Below are 5560 nucleotides of genomic sequence, written 5' to 3'. Positions count from 1 at the left end.
TGTTATAAAATCAAGCTCATAAGAATATAATCATAAAGAGAAGAAGACAAGAGAAGTAGATAAAAGAAGAGTCATTTTCATCTTATTCAAGTGTGTACTTCAAATGGTGAGTGATGTCTCTATTTATAGTGTTGAGATATCACTCCCAAAGGTCACCAAATTAGTAGATACATGTTTATCCATAATGGATCATATCACCTTGGAAATATACATACATGAATACAATTAATTCATGAATATCCAATGGACAATCCACTTAATTGGTTCAAGGGATTTGTAACATTTTTATCCTTTTTATGTTATTAAAAATTTTAATGAAGCACCATCAAAGTTTTTATAAAAAAATTTGTATATATCTCTAGTACTGAAATAATAAATAAAAATTAATTTTAATGAGCCTTTTTTGCGTATGACATAATTCATATGTTATCGAAAATATGAAGATAATCACATAATAGAGGAAACATGATGGTAATTTTAGTTTTGTTCTTATTTCGCTCACATAATTTTGAGTATAATTGGATAAAATATATTTTTATCATTAACTTTTTCTAGAAAATCGGTGTATAACAACAACTCCTTTGAATAAATAGAGTAACTCTTTAGCCAACTCGACTAATTTCATATTTTTATATAAAATTTTTAAGATTTTAATTTAGATATAAATTATCTTTTCGCGATTAAAAATTATAAATTAAAATAGATAATTTAACCTTAGTTCTGTTTTATACTTTTAAAATTTTTTCTTATCATTAAGGAATAAGAAATGAAAAAAAAACAAACTAAAAAGAATAAGTAAAAAGGAGGAGAATTGAATTATGTTTTTTATGGTGAATTTTTTGGTTCTTTTTCCATGTTTAATTAAGAAATGATCAAAAATTAATCTCACTAATCATTTTTAATATCTTAAAAACATAACTGAATAATATATTTAATATTTAAATTAAAAGATAAAAAATCTAAAAGTAAACTAAATTATAATGTGAACATACTGATCAAATTTTGGCCAAATTCTGACCAAATTCTGGCAAAAGGATTTTTCCTTTCATCTAATTAATTGTATCTTGATGATCATAAATTCTTCACTGGAAAACAGAAATCAAATGTGAAAAGGCACGCCCACTAATTATGGCAGAGAAGTCCAACAATCTCCTCTTTAATTTCATTTTGACAATGGTCATGCCTTGCTGATATATTAAAGAAAAAAAATTATTTCTTCAATTTAAAAAAGAATGAACTATTCTAATTTGGAACGAAGTTTAAGAAAAGAAAGATAATTTTTTAATCTTGTGATTCTAAATTAAAGTTAGATTAAATATATTAAAATAATATTTAATCTTGTAATTTTAAACATACCACTTAAAAAGTTAAAGTTAAGTATTGCCAAAAAAAAAGGATAATTCTTTTTTAAATAACGTGAAAAGAAAATAAGATGATTCTTTTTCAAACAGAGATTTTACTCTCAAGCTTTTGACATTTTAAAAGGTAAAACAATATCATTCATTGATAATTAACTAGTGAAGTTGTCGGTGTTTTGCACGGTGATAAAATGTCAATATATATTTATCTAGATACATAATTGATTTCATAAAAAAATATTTAATTAATAGTTAGATGATCTACACATAAGTTACTCTTTTGAATCAAAAGAAAAACAAACTTACGATAATAAAAAAAAAATACAAAACAAAAGAGGAATCATAAAGAGAACAAAAAAAAAGTGCAATATTATTCTTATGATCTTAATAATTATAAAAAGAAAAAGTAAAAGAGAAAAACGAAATCAACATACAATCTTTTGAACTCTTGTCGACATTTATTCCACAAGTCGATCATCACATTCAATAGCTGTCATTTTATTCTTCAAGTCAAACGAAAGAATGATAAAATAAGCACAAAAACTTAACAATTTAGAAGGCTATGTGATCGTTTCTCTAAAGTCGTACAATGCTTCTTATTATATGACTATAATACAAATAACAAATTATGTCATGAATATATATGAATATTAATTAATTATTCTACAGATATTGATGATAAAAATTATAAGAATGACCAGTAAGCAGAGTCGAACTCAAGATTTGAAGAGTCTGAATGCACCAATATATAATATGAACTTAATTAAAGCATTAGTGAAATTCTTAATAACAAGTAACGAATAATGTTATATTTGATTAGTTAATAATAGTTATTGAATGGTCATGAGTTCGAATTCCCCTATTAAGCAATTTTGATATTATAAATAAACCCTTAACTTTGTAATAAAAAGAGATAAAAATGGGTTTGTTGGCCAAAATCGACTCCAGTCGCAGGAGTCGATTACTTACTTCTTCCAACAGACCAGATGCAATTCTAGGTCTTTTAAAGCCACAGTCTTTTCAAAGTTAACGAATGTACGTGCACTTCTAACTATACACGTAAGTCTGCGTCTTTCATTAGGTTTTGCATTAAAGATTATGAAAGAATGGATAATTGATATTTATTATTCTAAAATAAAAAAATTTAAAAAGTTGAAAAAAAAAATAAGAAAAAAATAAATAGCATTTTTAGCCGAAGATTATAGTAAAAATGAAAAACTCAAGACTTGAGGCATTATTGTGTAGATTTTAGTGTTTAAGGCTTGTAGAGAATAATTTGTTATTGAAAACTAATGGGGAAAAAATTCTATTTGGAAATTTTTGAGAAAGTAAAAGGCTAAAAAAAAGAGATAATTATGTCCAACAAAATCACAAGTTACTATCCTTAAATAAAAGAAATTATAAATTTATGACAATCAAAACTTTATATAAAGATAAAATAAAGAGACGAGAGAACTGAAATAAATAAATAAATAAATAATAAAAATATTATTCTTATGATTTAATTATTAAAAAAATATAAAATCATTATACAATCGTGCGAGCTCTTGTCGATATCTACTTCTACAACCCACTATCACCATTCATCTTATTCTTTCAAGTCAAACCAAAACATCAACAATCAACATAATAAGCAGAGAAAAACATGACAACTTAAAATGCTAATGTGCTCATTTTAACAAGATTTTACAATATCTCTATTTATATGACTACAATATAGACTATTCATTATTTTAGAGGTTATAATAATAATGTCACGAGAGTAAAATAAAAATCATTAAACTTATATTTAAAAAAATTAAAGAATAACTTTTTTTAGCAATTTACAATGTGTTTTTGATATAAAATTTGCATTACTTGAAATTCTGATTAAGTTCTTACAATAAAATTCAAATAATAAAAAATATGACTTATATGTAAATAAAAGAGAAAAATAATTATACCTTTCTATCAATATTCTTGCGGGAGAGGTTTAGATTTTTCCCACTAAATTGCTAGATTGAAATTCAATACGCTTATTAAATGTCATGGAAAAGATGAATTTATTTCAATCAACAAAAAAAAGCACATGCAATAAAATAATCAAATCTCATATAAGTAAAAAAAATCTGAAAACAATATATAAACTATAAATATGAGATCCTTGTCCAAAAAGATGATCATATGGCTTTACCTAGTTAATACATAATTCTTAGGATTCCTAACTCGAATTCGTAATTTTCAAATTCTAAATCCGTCAGAGGGTGGATGTGGATCACTAGTTATAGATTTATTCGAATTTATACCAAATAACTTTAGCTTTGATACTGTGTGTATGTGTTTTTTTTTTAATAATAAATAATTAATTTTGAACCCCAATAAATCGTATGAGTTATAATTGAATCTTAAACTTTTTTTTAAAAAACTCTTGGATATATTAACTAACCCACCATTTTAGCACAAATTTTATCTTGGAATTTACTAATACTTATAATATACAACGTGGAACAACATTTTATCTTGAATTGTTATAAGGAGTAAACCTCGTTTCTTTTTCATATTCAACAACTCTCTTGCGCTTCANATATATATATATTGTAATACCTTGAACTTCAGACCATTTTTAAGTTTTGATTCAACTTTAAACGATCATATCTCTTAGCAAATAATAAATTAGGTAGCCTACGAGGTGCCAAACCGAAGGTCTTTGAATCTTGTTTCAAACACCGTCAAGTTTGCTAAATTCTAAACTCCGAGTAAAAGGTTATGGCTGTTTGAGTGAAGCCTCTCTAACTAAGGCTTTTCATCCGTTTTAGGAAAGGGGTATTTTGGTCTTTTTCTTACCCTACTAAGTCTAAAATGTTTTTCACACTCAAGTTAAGGGTCTAATATGAATCAGACTACTTTAATTATTCCAAAACACTTAGGTATCGGAGACAAGTTTCAAGGGGAGAAAAGAGAAGGGTTTAAAACGTTCTTTCAAGAACAGAGGATTTCGCCAAGAACAAGTATTCTTTTGAGCTATGTAAGCTTCTCATAGTGTTGGGATTGTTCTCCCTCACACCCTACATGTAATATTATCCATGACTTCGTTCTTGGAGTTGATTGATAAATTTGTGTTTTAACCACATTCTTTAACGGTGAAGGTTTTGAGTTCTTCAGGTGAGAGTCTTGCGAGTGAGTGTTGTTCATGATGAATTTTATTTGGGAATTCATTGAAATTGTGTTGGGTTTAAGAATAAAAAAGAATCTGGAGGAAATCATTTGATGCTAGATGAGTTATGCCTTGAAATTGAGCAAGAAAATTAGTCAAAAAAAATTTGGGTAGAGGGATAGGGCGTCGCACCAGCATAGCGCCCAAACTACTGCCTAATAGTTTGGGGCTTGGAGCACCACTCCAGAAGTTCGCCCTAAACCACATTAAGTAGTTTTGGAGCTGGCGCCTTGTGAAACTCAGTGCGTCAAGGTTGCTAAGTCCCTTACCCATCTGTCCTTCTTTTTGTGTGTGTTCCCTCGAATCGTACCGTTCTCTTCTTGATATGTACTCTTTAAGTCTTCATTAATCCTTGAGAGATTATGCATATCTTAATCACATCTCTAAATTTACACTTTAAAATAAAAGTAAGGTTAAGAGAAAAGTTCAAGAGGACCTTTATGCGTCAAAGTTGAGAACTCTTCTACAATTAACTAAAGATTTGAATTAAATTTTAAATAAATATGAGGATAAGGAGAGCTGAGTTTCATGATTCAAAATGAGTATTAGGGAACTAAGTATTCTCAAGTATATACTACTTTAACATATAAAAGAGAGAAACACCAATTTCTAAATGAGTTTACAAGTGCAGAGGAGTTTTAGAGTATTACCTCTTTTAAGAGGATCTTTTGAGTAATTATCTTGAGTGGAAATTGAGTTGAATTGAGTTTGAGAAGAGGCAAGTATGTTTTCCTTTCTATCAGTTTAAGCTTATTTTATGCTTTAGAATTCTCCTTACATGCTCGTACATTCAATGTACTAACTACATTTGGCATGCATCTTTTTATAATGCAGATACAAGTATTCATGGTCATCAACTGTAACGACCTGTTTAGTCGTTTTGAGCAACAGATTTTATTTCTGGAAAAACTGTCTTGGTCGACGGATCCCACGACGGACCGTCATGGGCACGACGGACCGTCGAGGGGGTCTCGTTCCAAAACACTTAGAATTCTGAAATTTGGGTACT

Source organism: Solanum pennellii, chromosome 12 (genome assembly GCF_001406875.1).
Source record: "Solanum pennellii chromosome 12, SPENNV200".
Taxonomy (NCBI): domain Eukaryota; kingdom Viridiplantae; phylum Streptophyta; class Magnoliopsida; order Solanales; family Solanaceae; genus Solanum; species Solanum pennellii.
This window is presented reverse-complemented; position numbering follows the sequence as displayed.